Genomic DNA, 17,313 nt, shown 5'->3' on the forward strand with positions numbered 1-17,313 from the left:
TGAAACTTACAGAACTTTACATCAAAGGGGTGTTTAGGACGGAGGCGAGGGTTTTGTCGTCATGGGAGAAAGTGGGGTATGGAATTGGTTTTAGCCATGCTGTCTGTTTAAAAGGCCGTGCTGGCCCTAGCTCCTTAAATATATTTCCTGCCCCCCAAATAAGTAGTTTATAAGCTCAAGAAATACTGGGAAGGGGTGACTGGTAAAAATAGTCCTATCGCAAAATCCTTAACGCGCAATGGAAGCGCTTTTTGCCGCTCGACGTTCCTACTTACCCCCAAGCTGTGGCTGAGTTGACAGCGTGCACCCTGCTGCGTTCTGAAGTCTTTCTAAAAAGCAAGACTGATGCTATGTTTTTATGGATACCACTTCCTTTTCTTCCCCCTTTCCCCGAAATGCTAAGTCATCTTTGGTTTTTGTTTTTGGGGGGTTTTTTTGTTTTGTTTTGTTTTTTTAAATGTATATAACTTTGGGGTATACATCGCTCCTGGTGGAGGTACCTTCTAATTACGAGGTGCGGTGAAATGCCTGGACATCGGAGCTGTTAGCAAGGGCAAGGGGAGGAGAATGATTTACAAACATCATGTAAGAATTTGAGTGCTGAATTATGTTTGAGTTAGGGAGTTCCCTTCCAAAGGAAATCATAACCAACGGACAATTGTATTTCAAACTGAATCTATTAACTTCATGAGCCCTTTCTTGCTTGAGTGAATTTTCTATGACCAGAGTATGGGTCCTGGGCTAGGAAACCACTTTGCCAGCCTGTGGCCCACTGGTTACCGCCTAACGTGCACGTACTTCTGTGCGGCTGTTTTAAAAAAAAAAAAAAATGTATGTATACATATATATAGAGAGAGAGACCCTCTTTTCAAAATAATCTTTGTGAAAGAATCTTTCAGGCAATTTTACTTAAGAAATGTTCCTTTTTTCCCCACTTTTCTTTCTTCATCGCCTTAAACCCTTCATACTTTATATTTCCTTGCATTTAGATATCCTCAGATTGGGGAAAGTTAATAGATCATTTATATAAGAAATTATACTGGTTTGAATTTTGCTTTTGACTAAGCATAAAATTATGTTTGTATTCAAAATCTCCTTGTCTTCAGAGGAAACTCTAAAGTTTGCAATTGTAAAAAGACCAACGTGGCTAGATCCAAAAGGACTTGAACCTTTTCTTTAAAAAGCTGTTTGTATGTCCCTGTTCTTCTCTTGAAACTTTAGCTTCACAATGTTATTATTTTATCTTAAAGGAATTGGCATTTTTCCTTCGTGTTGAAATAGCCCACCTACTGTAGTGACTGAGCACATAAGAATATTCTATAAACTCAAAAATCACTTCCCTAATATCAAATAACTAAAGGAAATAAAATAAAGTAAAATAAAATACAATAAAAAGATGTGTACCCCAGTACTTTGGAATTTTTTTAAAAAAATGATTTAACCACTTAAGTTTTAGAATCTCCTTTTCATGACTTTTGTGTTGTGTTAAACACATCATAAAGAGATATGATTTGTTGACTTGTTATAGGATTACCATTTGGCAAAAACACCCAAGACACACTGTTTCAAATATGCAGTAATACTTCTGCTTTAAATTGCCTGTAAGAGATTGCAAGCCTTGTTCCAGACGGATAAATTGATAAAATGCTGGCTGCTGTTGGGAGAATGGAAAAGCCCTCAGCAAAAAGGCTCTGTGGTGTAGTTAAATACATTTTGAATTAGATTGAGCGGGCTTATGAGACCCCAGCAGCTTGTGAAAAAATATACAGAGTCCAAGCACGTCCACTTTAAGACATTTTTGGTTCCTCCATGACAAGATGACTCCTTTCCCACAAAGAAGAAACCGTTTCCTTATTTTTTCAGTTACTTTTCCAAAGATAACTTGTGTGGGGCGCAAGAGACCAGAGTTATGCAGAAATCCAACCGTAACCAGCTCAAAATGAAGACTCGTTCTCTCTCCTTCCACCAGATGGTTTTTAGGTGTCCTCAGCTGGAATGCCCAGTTTGAAACTAATTAGGCCAGCAATAAACTCCTTGTATAATAAAATCGCAGGCCGTTATGGTGAGTAAGTGGAGTTCCCAGCAGCTCATGACAGATCCTTTCTGGGCAGAGAGAGAGCCCATGGCTGTCAGGTGAAAATGAAGGGAGTGGAGATGTCATATTTAGGAACACATGCCTGTTCCTAAATATCCACACTCTTTATCTTTTCTAAGAGGCTGGGTGGGACATGCAACTGGGGTAGGGTTTTGCCTTTGCTGGGCAGGCCTCCTTCACGTAAAAGATGCTTGGCAGAGAAGTAAAAGCAGCAGTACTAGTCAGAGTGCACAGGCCTAAGGTGTGTGTGTGGTGGGTTTGTGGGAAGGCTGGGGGAGAGGGATTCGTGTCACATGGCAGGGTGAAAACTTACCTGTTTCTCACCTGGTCACAAGATAAAAAGCAAGGCTGTCTGGCCTGACATCAGTTCTTTAGGGGAAAGGAGAACTCTCTCCCCTAAAGACTTTTGATAAAGGAGGGATTTGCCTAATTACGTGGTTCTCCTTCTCTGTGGGGTTTGTGGAGGTGAAGGGACTGGTTAGTCTGTTACCACCCAAGGCTGCACTTTCTGACTGTTGCCAACACTGGGCTTTGTTGGTGGAAGGGAATTTTTTTCTTCTAGCTAGCTGCTCTGAAAAAGGAGTTGGTGGACTCTGCTCAAAAGGAAACTTTTTTATAGAGAATTCACACCAGAGTTGAGAAAACACACACAGTTGCTTGCTCGTTTCCAACCCTCTTCCTTGATCTCTACCCGCAATATCATGACAGCCCACTTCTTTCCCCCTATCATTTGTGGCAGCTCAAACAGTCCCAAACACACAAAAACAAGAAGATTCTGATAGGAAAACAATTAGCAAGGAATTCGCTGGAGACAATGCTTCATTTTCACTGTTTGAAGATCTTAACTGGCCTAATGGTGTTTGACTAAACACCCTCTTTAATCCGAGGAGGATAAACCCTCCTTCATCAGGTGGCAAATTCTTGAAGTGACTCGGTGACAGTGACTGAGATGCAGGCCCACTTGTCTCGCTGTAAATGAATTAAGGGAGCAGGAGCTTCTTCTTTATTGCATGTGATTTAAAATCAGTTTCAAGGTACGAAAGTACCTGCTGGGTGTATTTAGGGGAAAGGGACAAAGGAAGCCACAGGCTTTTAAATTTATTTTTGCTGCCTTTTCCTTTTTGCTTATATTGCATTCCTTTGCTCTTTCTCTTGTTTGTAAATCATATCCTTGTATTTACTAATAATGATGAAAATAGCTGCCATTTATTGAGTACTTGTGTATCAGACCAGAAGTCAACTCTTCACATGTGTTTTTAGGTGGATTCTTACCACAGCCCTTTGAGTATTATTATTATTATTATTATTATTATTATTATTATTATTATTATTATTATTATCATCCCAACTTTGTTAACTGGGAAACTGAGTCACAGGTCAGGTGACTCACGTAAGGCCACAGAATGAGTGAAAATGAAATCGAGACCTTCAGTTCTCTACAGAATATGCCTTATGCGTGTGCTATGTAAATTCTTGCTCAGAGAATATTTCTATTCTTGTTTCCCTTGGAGAGAGACACTGAATTTGAATGGTTTTAAGTGCTCTGAACATAATTATTTTCTGACCCTGCCCTGATTTTTTTTTTTTTTTTTTTTTTTTTTTTTTTTTTTGCTGTTGTTTTAAATGGAAGAAAAATTGTATTAAGTGTTTAGAAAACACAAATAGGAACCTTGGTGAGTCATGACATTTAGCGGGTTAGGTATAGTTCTGTAAAGGAAAATGATTGTTTATTTACAAGGATTAATTTGATTTGTTCCTTCCATACTAACACTATGCAATTCAGTTCCTAAAAAGAGTCAATAAATTTACCGGCAGTGGAAAGGCCCTAAAACGTTACGGTAGGCACAGCCTAAGTCAAGTTTACCGGAAGGTGCCGGATCACTATAGGAGGGTGTTGTTTGGAGGTTAGGTTACAGATATTTGGAGAGCAAAGAATAATTTGGAACAGGTGGTCCTGAGAGTCAGGTAACTGGAACGATTTATCTTTGCTACTTTGAACGTTAAGGGAGGCTGTTCGTTGCTGGAATCTGGGACAGGCAGGCTACAGGGCAACGGGAGCTGGGAGGTGCATCTTTGGGACAAAACCTGGCAGGATCTGGGGGCTTTGTAGGTGTTGTCATCACCTTCTGATGATAGTAGTTAGTGCACAGATGTGCCTGCTCATGCTCCTTGAAAACTCTGCCTCTGCTTTCAGATACATGCAGAAATTTAAACAAGAACCGAGATGTGTGATAATGCCAATTTCAGCATCTTTAAAAATGAACAAAGTATTTAATAGAGGTTAGAAACTGTTTTGTCCTTTAGTATCCATAGTGTTGTGTTAATAACATGAAAATGTGTGTGATTTCAATGGCTTTGGACTTTTTTTCATTTATTTTCCTTTTGAATATCTAGTAAAGTTAGATTTTCAACATCTGCGCATTCCCAGATGTAACAGATATGAGCATATCCACTTGCAATCATTCAGAGGAGAATTGTCAACTCTCTGTGAATGTAACTAAAGGAAAAATGATAAAATCAACATATTTTTCCCCCAAAGAATGAGGAACTGGAGGGTCTGACTACTGTATGAATGTAGCAGCTTACTTTGTTTCACATCAGCTAAATCTGTCAATTCTCCTTCTTTCCTATTCATCTCTTAAGAATGGTCTCTCATAACTGAAATGTACAGTGTATTAGCCAAAAGACATTTTAATTTTGTAAAGAAAAATCATACCAGAGACAGCAGGGTCTGTTTCAACCATTATTGTTTCTGCAACGTGCATACTTTGGGTTTCATGGTAAGATGTGGGTTTGCCAAAAAAGAAAATTACAGCAAGAAACTATGTTGAAAACATATACACTTCTGTTTAAGAAATGGGAAAAACACGGAAAAATTCCTCACCGTAATTGCTTTAACGTGAGTTTTAAATGTCATTGTTTGACTTATGTCAAAAAGTCCCTGTTAGCTAATTCTCACATACGCCGTTACCAAATATCTCACCTTAAAAATGGCAAATGTTGGTCTTAACTTTGATGATCTTTGAGGTTTTAAGTGCTATCCTTAGACCTAATGGAATCATTCCAAAGTTTTAGATTGTGCAGGCCATTTTTTTTAAGGTTACTTAGATATCGATTTTATTTTCTTGACCCAAAATGAGAAAACACGGGGAATTCTCAAAAGCTTTTTACAGGCTGCTATTATAAGAAGAGAAGCCAAACCAACATGTATTAGGTCATGAGCTTGAAGTGCATAAATAAGCCCTATGAAGGTCACCAAAACAGGGTGAAAACCACTAGTTCTCATTACCTCGGCCAAGTCTGAATTCCTGCCTGTTAGACGTGTTTGGTTGAAGTAGACACAGGAGGAGGTTTCTGAGCCCACGGTTGAAAGATCTCAATTTGATCTGGGTTCTGAGGACTGTTGAAGACATCTTGTAGTAAAGGGAGATAGGAGGGCTAGAATTCCGGTTTACTTCAGATCACTCCCTCCCTCTCCCTGTTCCGGAGAAAAAGCAGGTTCTGGGGACATCCCTTGCTCCAAAACAGATGTTTCCTACCTGGTGCTTGGATATGCGGAAGGCAGAGGTCAAAAATGTTTTGCGTTCCTTCTGGTCAATTTCTTCACCTTCCATTCCTTTCCTATGGTCACTTTATGGTTAAGGTATCAGTAGTTTCCAAAACAACTTTTGGTTCCTATTGGGATTTTTTAGCATTGGGGGTGCAAGTTATAAGCACAGGCATTTAGAACTTCAATGATTGGCAGCTTCCCGAAATACAGAGAGATGGAGAGAGTGTCCACTGAGCCCAGGTTTGGTACAAAACCAGGTGCTGATGGAAATTCCATATAGGGAGAAAAGCTCCTCTTTGGAGAGACAGAGGGTGTCAACGCAAAGAAGTTATTTACTTTTATGGGTGTGTGTTATTGGCACATATCAGTACTTTTGTTTCAGGGTGTTCTAGAAACATTTGTCTCTCCAGCAAAGGTCTGAATGCCCTTCTTGGTTGGGAAAGGGGTGGAGGGGAAAGAACCCAAGGGAGTATCAGGCACCTCTGGCCTTTTGTGTAACTGGTACAGTAGAGGGAAGCCAAGACTCACTGCTCGGATGGTGTCACGTGGCATAACAAGTTGTGACTTGTGCCTGTGTTGTCAACAGAGTTTGGGCCCCATCCAGCCGTGAAAAAAGAATGGAGCCGAGATGATTACTCACCTCCGGTCTGCGATGGGCCGGAGCTCTCTGGTGCTCTCCTCTTGCTAAATAGACCGTACTCCCTGGAGGAGTTAATGGTTGGGGTGTGGAGGGAAGGGGGTTGTGAGTAGAGAAAGAATGTCTTAAACTCAGCAAATATCTGAAGCGCTCAGAATGTCTCAGCATTGCTCAGGCACCCACAAGAAAGACAAAGTGACCAAGAGCATAAAATAAGGCTCTTTGGGTGAAGGGGCAGAGAGTTAGGGGGGATTGCTAGCATTTTGACCTAAAGTGGAGAATTTTCTGACACCTTGGGGCCCCCAGAGTTTCATTAGGAACCTGATTTTAGAAATTTTGTCTTTTCCTGCAGCCTTGCTATCGTTTCTTTGTGCTTATTTTTAGTGCATTAGGTTTTGGGCTTTTTGTTTTTAAGAAAACATCAGAGTGGTAAGATTTGTTTAGGAATAACAAGTTGTGCATATTTATTGAACACTTATTATGTGCCAGGCACTGTGCTAAGGAAATAACTTTATATGTTTTGTCTCTGAATAGTGGTAGGTGGAATGTACTGTTATTATTACCCCTGTTTCACAGATGTTGAAATTGAGTCTCAGGGAAGTGGAGTAATATGTCTAAGGTCACATGGCTTGTGTCAGAGCCAGGGTTAAACCCAGTTTTGATTCCTAACCGCTAGGATATCCAGCCTGCTCCCCAGTGTAATAACTACTCTTCCTCTACAGGCCTGCCCTGGAGAGCAGGATATTAACTTCATTTTCACTGTGTTACTTTATGGATATTGACCGATAATCAGGTACAAAAGTTGTATTCAGAAAGTAACTAACATCATCAGCTGATTCTCAAGGAATTTTGAGCCTGTTCTTGGAGAAATTAACGAACATTTAGGGTTGGAACTTATTGAAATTGTGGCTGCATCACTGCAATTCACTGGCCTAAGCCGTTGCCTCTGGCTGCTTCTGTGCTGCAACAGCAGAGTTGAATAGTTACTACAGAGACCATAAGGTCCACAAAGCCTAAGAATTTTGCAGTCTGGACCCTTACAGAAAAAGTGTGCTGGCTCCTGAGCTATTGCAATATGAAAACACCCATTGTTGACAGGAAAGAGTATGTGCTTGGGATGTTTCATGTACCATTTCAATGACTTATGATTTATCAGTTATCTCCTATGTGCCTGGTGCATTGCACAGTGATGGGGAAAATTACAAATGCCTTCATTCTTTCAAGCATTTGCTTATCAATACTTATTTGGCTGTGCTCTGGGCTAATTACTGTAGATCCAGAGGAAGGACTGAATCCAGTACCTCTGATGGTAGGATCCCAATGTGTTTTAATCAGTATCCCACTGCCTCTTCTTTCCTGATGATCGGTGAGGGTACACACGGTGTTGATGTGACATCTTGAGCTTTGCAATGTTCAAGCAGCAGGGTGGAGGAAAAGATCCAGCTCTGCAGACCCTCACTCAAAGGAGCCACGCCTGACTCCATAAAGCAGTGCCTAAAACTGCATCAGGCATCAAGAGACATACCAGTGTCCCTGGCCCACTCAGACGTATGGCAGTCCTCTGCTTCCCTGAAGAAGGGGTATGGAATGGGTAGGATTTGAAGAGTCAGATTTTCTGAACTTAAGTCTTGGCGCTGACTTACAGCCTAAAGGTTAAGATCATGGACCCGGGAGCAAGGCTGCTTGGATTGAAATCCCCGCTCAGTATTAACCAACTGTTTAACTTTGGGCAAGTTTCTGTGCCTCGGTTTCTTCATCTGTAAAACAGGGTGGATAATAGTGTGCCTTCTTCAGAGAGTTATTGTGGAGATTGAATAAGTAAATATAAAGTGTTTGGAACTGTGCCTGACAAACAGTATGAATTATACCAGTTCAGCTACTGTTGTTGTTGTTGTTGTTGTTGTTGTTGTTGTTGTTAATTACAAGCTGCATGGCCCAAGGCAAATTACTTAGGCTCTTTGGGTCTCAGTTTCTCCCTCTATAAAATGGGGATGATGATAATGGTAATAGTAAGGATAAGTGCTTCATGGGGCCATTGTGAGAATTTAGATGAGGCAATGTATGTAAAACACTTAGCTTTGCTGCGGTGACTATCCACACTGAATGCTCAGTAAACTAGCTATTGATAATATAGAGAATTGCACACTGGGCCAATGATGGATCTTTAAGCTGTTGGTCAGTTGAGTCCTTTTAAAGTATCGAGAGAGTGGAGGGCAGTGGACCAGACAGATCTGGTCTGAACCTTAAGCAGTCCACCACTCACTGACTTCGCCATCTGATCCTCCCAACTTCCCAGATGGTGGAGGCAACAATTGCTGTTCATGGGGCAGTTGTGAGGCTTAAAAAAAGTGGCATACATAAAGCGCATAGCAGGGTGTTTGGCACATAGTAAGCACTCAATAAATGGTAGCTTGTATTATTATCACCCCCACTCCATGCTGCACTTCCACCCTCAAGAAAGTACTGAATATCAGTAAATTTTAATTTAAAAATAAAAGAACACATTTTAAAACTGCCAAACAGATTTAAAATAATATTCATTAAACGAAATTAAAATATTCTATTAAAGCCAGACTTTGGGCTCAGACCAAATTTTTATAACCCAAGCTTAAAGGCCAGGGAGTCCCCCAGCCACAATGGGGACATTGTGATTGAACTTGAGACTTCAACGCAGCTATTGAGCAGTCTTTGAAATGTACGTTTCCCCATTAAAGTAAAAGGGAAGTCACGGGAAGAAAAAAATGAGGTTCTTACTCCCCTCAACAAGCCTTAATAAATTGAAAAAGAAAAACAAAAGATATCTCATTTTTCTACTGCTACCTGATCCTGCCAAAGATGCCTGCCTCCCTCCCAACCCCAGCTTTGCGTGGTACCCACTCAGAATGATCCCGATCTGATACACTCAGTGAGCTAACCTAGTCTAAATTGTATGCTTCACCAGATTTTGCAGATGGTGAAGTGTATCATTGAGAACCCAGACTCAGGAGCCCACCTTCCTGGGTTCACATCCTAGCTCTGACTCAGTTTCCCTATTCACAAAACGCAGGTAATATACCCATTACATAGGGTTGTGGTGGGAGTATGTAAGAGTTAGCTATCATTATGGATGTTTTAACCTTCTGCTATTATTTAATGAGTGAAACTTCTCCAGACTTCTGGGACTTTGAAGAATTAAAGTATACAGGTACGCCGCCATGAGTTATAAATCAAAATAGTCTTAATATTCAGGGAGGGGAATTGAAGCGAGAAAGAAGTAAATTTTTAACATCTCTCGCAGGAGTTATTATGTACCAGGTAATTTTACAAAGCTCATTTAATCCTTTCTAAACATTTTAAAAAATATCATGATATAGGTGTGTCCACTTAACAAATGGACAAACTGAGACTTGGACAGGTCAAGTGATTGCCCAATGACAATTCCAGATTTGTCTGGCCCAAATCACGGGCTGTTCCACCACATGACCTGAGACCTCCTAGACCGAGCACACCAACAATCACAGTGGACTCGAGAGACTTCACTCTGACCAACTGGTTATTTGCGGTCTGTTCTGATGTTTCAACAGTATCCTTCATCCTCGATGAGCTGGAGTCGTGGAAGCCTTTTGCCCCCCTTTCCACTGAGAACCAGTGGATTTTTTTTCTTGAACAGCAAAGGGAAAAGTGGGTTGTGAAGTCGTTCTCTCGGTCAAATCCTTTAAGAACCTCTGCCATTTCTTGCCAGCCAGGACAAGGTGATGTCCTGCTCAGACCAGGCCTGGCCTCCCTACTCCATCATTGACCTGCTGTGACTTTGGGCAGGTCACATGAGCCTCTGAGCCCCAATCTCCTCACCAGTTGGTGGGGCGGATGCCTTCTATGGCAGATTTGTTATACAACTTAGATACAAAGATGGCGGCATTCTTAGGGGATTATGGAGTATGGGCCTGCCCCCAGAAGTACTCAGTGAAAGGGGTGAAAGTGAAAGGTACTTGCCCCTGGGAATACGATTCTTCAGGTAGCTACAGGCCTGGGATTTTAGACATTCTGGAAGAATCGATCAGTCTCTGAAGGGCAGTCTTCGTTTTAATGAGGTATATGCCCTTTCCACATTAACTTAAAACATGCATGAACATTTTTTTATTAGCGTTCTGTCTTTATTTTATTAAGCATTTGGAAAAGATATAACAAGCATTTAGAACAAATGGTTTTACAAATTTTTACTGCTTAAGACAAGAACAGTTTAAAACTCCAGTCCATCAAGTGATTGATAGCAAAAGCGGCACACAGGTATGACAGATTCATGATGAAGTTTGAGAAACACGAATCTCACGGTGGGAAGTTTTCCCTGTGATCTATTTATTTAAAATAAAAGGTATTACTTCTAAAACTTGTCCCTGCAAGCTGCTTACAACAAATTCCCCCCGAAAAACCAGAACCTTTTACTAACTAGAATTGTAATTCTGCATTTTGTTTTCAGGGGAATGAAGTGAAAGAAACAAGGTCTCTCAAGGATGTCAGTAAAGTCATCTCTGCGTACGGTAGTGTCTGGGCACATTTAGTGTGTGTCTCATATCTTTGAAAGAAGAACAGCTAACCTTTGGATGAATATAATGTTGATAAAAACAGTCTCTAAGTGCTAACTCTACACCAGAATCTGTTCAGAAAGATTATAGGCATTCACTCAATCATTCCTCACAACAGTTTCGTGAAGGAAGTACTATTACTATTTTCCCTTTTTAGATGAGGAAGTAAGGCACAGAGAGGTTAAGTGACTTGTTCAAGGTCACACAGCAAGTTAAGAGGTAGAGCCAGACAAGAGTATGGTTCTGGAGGTTGTCTTTATAACCGCTGCACTGCCCTGCCTCTTTAACCACCACAGGAGGAATTAAACTCACTTTCTTATTGACCCTCACTTAACTGCACAATGAATTATTAAGAACAGGCATGAGAAGGAACCAAAGGGAGTGTTAAGTCTTAGTTACAATTTTTCCATTTTTTTCAATGATGAATTTGTGTATTCTATTAGCTTTAGGTGCAGCATAGTGCAGGAGTTAAGAGTCAGTCTGTCCAGGCTCAAATCCAGAGTCTACCACTTACTATCCCTGTGACCTTAGATGTACTTAACCTCTCCCAGCCTCAGTTTCCTTATTTACCAAGTGAGGGTAAGGGAACCTACTTCATAGGAGTTAACTGTGTGCATCATAGAGCACCTGCTATACACAGTGATTGTTAAAAGCTATTTATTACCTGTTGAGGAAGAATTAAGTATAGAAAGAAAGCACACCTTCTCATAGGGCACAAACACAGCGTGGTACACCTTGGAGTGGGAGAGAAGGGAAAAGTGCCCAAGATGTGAGGCTCAACCTGGAAAATAGCTCAGGTTTATTTTCCATAACCTTTGACTTCAGACTGATTCAAAGAGACTGGCTGTCCTTGTCCCCACATGAGCAGTTTCCAGGCCAAGTTTTCAGCAGGAAGCCTAGAAGTCAGAGCCATCAGGGATTTGAATCTGTACAGCCGAGGAAACTGAGGTTACATGGCCAGTCTGTGGCAGTGTGGAGACCTCTGGCCCAGTCTCAGGAAGAGTCAGGACCTCAGCTGGCATGTGGATCAGAGGCGGAGAGGAAGGAACACTCAGAAAAACCAGCATGACCCTGGAGGGGACTATCTATGCAAACTCCAACAATCAGCTGTAATTTCAGGATTTTTGTTGTTATTTATTTTTCCCTTTCCTCTGTTGTAGAAAACGTGTTTTTCTCCAGAAGCATTTCCTAGTTTTTAATAACTAGGGAGCAGACTTTCTGGGTTCCTCTTGAATATGGAAATCACACTCGTTCATTCATTCATTCACTCAAAAATATGTATTGAGCACCAGCTGTGTACCAGGTCCTACTCTGAACATGGGGAATGTAGTCAAGTACAAAAACTACCAAAATCTACTCCCTCATGGAACAGCAATTAAGTGGGAGAGACAGGAAAGAAACACATAAATAGGTAACGGACACAGAATGTCAGATGGTGACAAGTCTGTGGGAAAAGAAATCTAGAGGAGATGGATAGAAAGTGCCAGGGGTGGGAGACCTCACTGAGAACAGCGCTGAAGGAGTGAAGGAGAACATTCTAGAGAGAAGAGGCTGCAAGTGCACAAGCCCTGGAGGCCAGTGTGGTGGGGCCCGACAGCAAGAAGAAGGGCAGGGGGAGATGAAGTCACGGTGGAGGGGCCGGGTGTGGCGGCACCTTGCTCAGAATCCGGCTGCCAGTCTGTTTCAACCAGCCATATCCAAAGTCAAATTTATTGTAATTTTAAAATGATTTTTAAAAATGCACAGAGCCTAAATCTGAGATCAGTGATTGCAAACTCAGATACTCAGAGAGGCCAGACGGGTAACGGTCAAGGAAATGGGTGTGGTAACTAGGGAAGGCTCCACTCGGGCGTTCAGGAACAGTCTGCATCTTACCAGGTGTTTGGATTTTTCAAAAGATATTGAAATCTGGATTTTTCTGAGAAGGTCCTGATTTTTAAATCATCACAAGGAACCACAGAATGAACTACGGGCTCACAATTTGTGACCCGTCTCCCAAACAGCACCACAGATCCTGGGAATGTAATTTCAGTGAAAAGGCATTAAGTGTGCGCCTCTCTCTCTCCCTCTCTCTTGCTCTCTCTCTCTCTCTCTATTTCTCTTTCTCTGTCTATCTTTCTTTCCCTCTTTCTTTTACTGTCTCTCTAGTCCTCTCTTTTCTTTTTCTTTTTTACCAATTCCTGACCAGAAAGGATGCCAAGAGATGCTAAAAATTGTTTCCAGGAAAAAAGAGGACTCGAATCTCATGGGGATGGGGCCAAGACTTCTTCCAAGCAGCAATCAGTTTGCTTCATTTTTATGTCTTTCTCAGGACTTTTCCCTGATCGCCGCTCGTCATGGGTAATGGTGAGATGGTCCAGATCCATCCTCCTTCGGGTTTTCATTAGTTTCATGATGATTATTTTTATGTCATCTGGGGTTGATTTAAGAGTGGTGAAATGTTTGCAGGTTTCATAAATGATTGTCAGCCACTGTTTAGAATGGCAAAGAACTTCTCATGTTCACTTTATAAGGACTGGGGTGATAGTTTCCAATGGCTACAGACATACTAGGTGAAAAGGGGGCCTTTGAAGGGTTCCACACAGGAGATTGGGAAGTTGAGCAATCAGGTGGGGTGGGGGTGGAATGGTAAGGAAAGCTCTCGGAGCTTTTAAAGCCCTGGGATGCCCAGCCTGACAACGCTGAAATCATCATCTGTCTCCTCACCCCCAAAGCTGGGGTTAAGCAAATACCCGGCCAAGGGGCCCCATAGCTGTCGACATGGTTCTGGATGTAAGTGACAGAAAACTTTACTTCTGGGTTGGTTTAAGAAAAAAGGAAATTTATTGACTTGGGAAATGAAAAGATCTTTGGAGTTCTGGTTTCAGGTACGGTTTGTTCAAGAGCTCAAATGTAGGTAGGTCGCGTGTCCCTCTCTGAGTCAGTCTCTGTTCAGGAGGGTTCTCTAGTGTGCCACCTCTAGAAGTGGGGGTGGAGTGGGAGAAAGGTAGATTCCCAGACTGAAGTCAGCAACATTTGCTGGAAGAGAGGGGTGGACTGGTTCCATGTGGCTCTCCGCAAAAAGTGCATTATAATGCGCCTGTAGATACGCCTTCTCCACCCCTCTCCTTCTGGGCTGCAGTGCTGCATATGAAACGTACTTTCTCCGGGCACTGTGCCATGCTTTCCATGTACCTTATCTCCTTTACTCCTCCTACACTCCTGGTAGGTTGGTACTTTTAAGAGATGCTACTCTTCTGCCCCTCGTGTGCTCTTTCCCATAGGCCTGAAGGATTATTTTTTATTTCAAATAAGGATGTGCAGGGCTGGGTCATTCCTTTTCATGGTGTTTTATACAAAATGAGCACTCAATATTTGGGGCACTTCAGCGCAGCACGGAGATGCACACACAAAAAGTTTGAAATGACTTAGTATCACCAGGAGTAGGAGGGTGACCCAGGCTGTGCCTACATTCCTGGGCCTGATGATCAGCCTGTGTTTCCTTTCCTCCTCCAAGCTTTGCCCCCATTACTACCTCCATTGGACATTTTCATGTCCCATCTCAGGGCACTGCAATACCACCTGATGCAACATAGATGTTGCAAACTGGCAGCAAAGATGCTTTTTGTTCTGTCTGCAGAGCATTTAAAAAAGGAAATGGAGCCAACATTTGAAAATCTGGATATTTTACCCCAAAATGCAGATTTATGGCTTCCATTAAAATATCACAAGATCTTTCAACACTGTGCCCACATTTCCACATGACTTCAATTGACTGGGGCCAGGAAATGGCTGTCTTTTTCAGGTGGATGAGTTCACCCCAGTCTCCACCTCTCCTTATTGTCCCTCTGCCACTGAGACTCAGGGTCAGTTACCATTTATCATTGGGATGGTGCTGCTGGCTGTCCTACAGTAGATTTAAGAGGGAAAAGAAATCTTTCCTATATCCTGGTCTCATCAAAAGTGAGAAAATGAAGTGTAAAGCAAGTTGGTCATTAGTATTAACAAAATGAGAGAAAGCATCTGTCTTTATGTAAGTTAAGGTCTCTGAACCTTGGCACTATTAACACTGTGGTTTCAGAATTCTTTGTTGCGCAGGGCTGACCTGTGCCATATGGGATGGCATTTAGACCATCTGCCAAAGTGGTCCAAAATGGTCCACATATGGACCATCTGCCATTTAGAAGTACAGAGTTCTCTGTACTCTAGGCATCCCCTCCCAGTGTGGTAGCAAGAGTTGCCCTAAGTGAGGAAAGCTGTCTTTGTTCTGTATCACGCCCCGGCAGGCTTGGCATTGGCAGTAGAGGACAGGAGTTGGCTGCTTTTGGTATAATCCTAGGTGAACTTGCCAACCATTGAGGCCATTTATGACTGCCTGTCTAAGATTTGTAGAAGGATTTCGGCTTTAGACGAGAGGTTAAGACACTTTAAAAAGTCTTTGGAGGATGTCTTAACTTTTAGTTGAGAGAGGCCATGGTAGATGCTACTTTCAAAATTTTTGCAAATATAAGGATTGACGATGGAGCATGGACAGTGATCGAAGCTTGTTGGAGAGTGGACCGAGGGACCAAGGGACCTCTGGATGTGTCCTCCAGCTCTGGCTCTGTGAGCTGCGGCTCAAAGAGTGAAATTTTCCCAAGACTGGTTGAGAATGTTGCCTACTGCCTCTTTGCAGCTCATAACCATGGTCTACTATGGAAACTCAAGGGCATGAATGTCCAGGGTGGAAAATCATCTTCCCCTAAGCTAGTTCTGTGTACGATGTGGCAGTTTTGGGGGGGGTTGGGGGGACTTTCACCGGGGTTACGAATCTTGTCAAGCATCTGAAATACCACCCATGCTTAGGTTTCCCATAATAACTATAATAGCTGCCATTCATCTGTTTAACACATATTTGTTGAACACCTACTATGAGGGAGCCACTGTTCCAGACACTCAGCAAACAGTTGTGAGCAAAAGCGACAAAGTACTTGCCCTCGTGGAGCTTCTGTTTTTGGTAGAAGGAAGAACACAAGCAAATATATATAGTGTGACAGACAGTGTTAAGTGCTGCAGAGAAAAACAAAGTGGGGGGAGGAGATAGGGAGTGTTGGGGTAGAGCAGGGAAAAGCAGTTTTTTAAAAATTTAATTTAATTTTAATTTAAAATAGGGTGGCCGCTACAATGGCATGCTGGTGACTGGCTCTCTGGAAATAAAAAGGCCCTGATTTGTAGATTTTGCTATTTACCCTGTTATAAACACTCCCACCGTGGCTGATTTCAAGCGACCAGTGGGTTAACACAAAATTCATGTAAATGGAAGAATTTGTTTCTTGGGGGCTGGTACAGGCTCCGGTACAGCACTGGCAGGGAAGGCCTCACTGTGAACCGTCTGGCAGAAAAGCACACACAAAATCTCTGAGTGGGGTTGAGCCTGGTGTGTCCAGCAATAGCCAGGAGTGTGTTGTAGCTGAAGTTGAGTGAGGGGAGAGGGGCAGGAGATGTGGCCAGAGAAGGAGCCAGGGACGGATAAGGATGTAGGGCATTTGAGGCCATGGTCGGATTTTTGGCTTCTACTGAGTGATGTGGGAGCCACTGGAGTGCTCTCAGCAGAGGAGGGACAGGGACTGACTTAGGCTTAGCAGAACCCCTCTGGCTGCTGTGAAAACAGACGGCAGGGGGCAAAGGGTGGGGCAGGGAAACCCTTCAGGAGATTGTCCAGGCAAGGAGGTGATGGTGACGTGGACCAGGTTGATAGCAGCAGGATCGGTGAGAAGTAGTTGGATTCTGGACATATTTTGAAGGCAGAGCCAGTAGGATTTGCTGAGGGATGGGCTCTGGGAAGGCATCTAAAAAGAAGAGTTCGAGGCAATGCCAAGGTTTCTGACCTATGTGTCTGGGAGGATGGAGCTGCCATTTCCTGAGATGGGACGAGCAGGTTGAGAAGGAAGGTAGGAGCACATCATAGGGACCCGGCCTTGAGCCAGGTGCTTGCATGCACTGCCGTCTCCTTCATGCACTGCCATCTCCTTCTGTCCTCACTGGGGAGTTTTTTTATTATGTCTGTTTTAGAGGAGATGAGACTGAGATTCAAGGAGGTAAAATAGCATGTTAAGACGGTACACGGCCAGGTCAGGGCTCCCGGCCCTTTGTTGCTCTGCTGTCCCTCCACATTTTCCTGGCTCTCTCAGTCCTACTTCTCTTTGTTTTGAGGAAATGGGGCCAGAGAAAGTCTACAAAGGAGCCCACCGCAGAACCAAGACCCTCTCCCTTGTTCATCAAGGGCTGTCCAGTGGTTAACTCCAGGCACATGCCAGTGCCGCTCAGTGGATCCATCCCTGGGAAATTAGTTGGATTAACCTCACGAAGATTAACACTCCATAGTAGCGCTCCCACTTAAAAGAATTAGTGGTCAGTAGTGTAGAAGGCTTTGAGTTTTGTGTGGACATAGGTTTAAATCCAGATTCCATCCCTTCGTGGCTTCACCTGCCTGAGCCTCAGTTTCCTCATC

General features: G+C 42.7%; 1 protein-coding gene across 1 annotated transcript in view; it reads left to right on the top strand.

Annotated features, from left to right (window-relative positions):
• Window positions 1-17,313, top strand: part of EYA2 (EYA transcriptional coactivator and phosphatase 2) — a 272,105-nt gene that overhangs the window by 709 nt on the left and 254,083 nt on the right. The gene's annotated exons all lie outside the window — the stretch shown is intronic.

This window comes from Cynocephalus volans, chromosome 1, assembly GCF_027409185.1.
Source record: "Cynocephalus volans isolate mCynVol1 chromosome 1, mCynVol1.pri, whole genome shotgun sequence".
NCBI classification, from domain to species: Eukaryota; Metazoa; Chordata; class Mammalia; order Dermoptera; family Cynocephalidae; genus Cynocephalus; species Cynocephalus volans.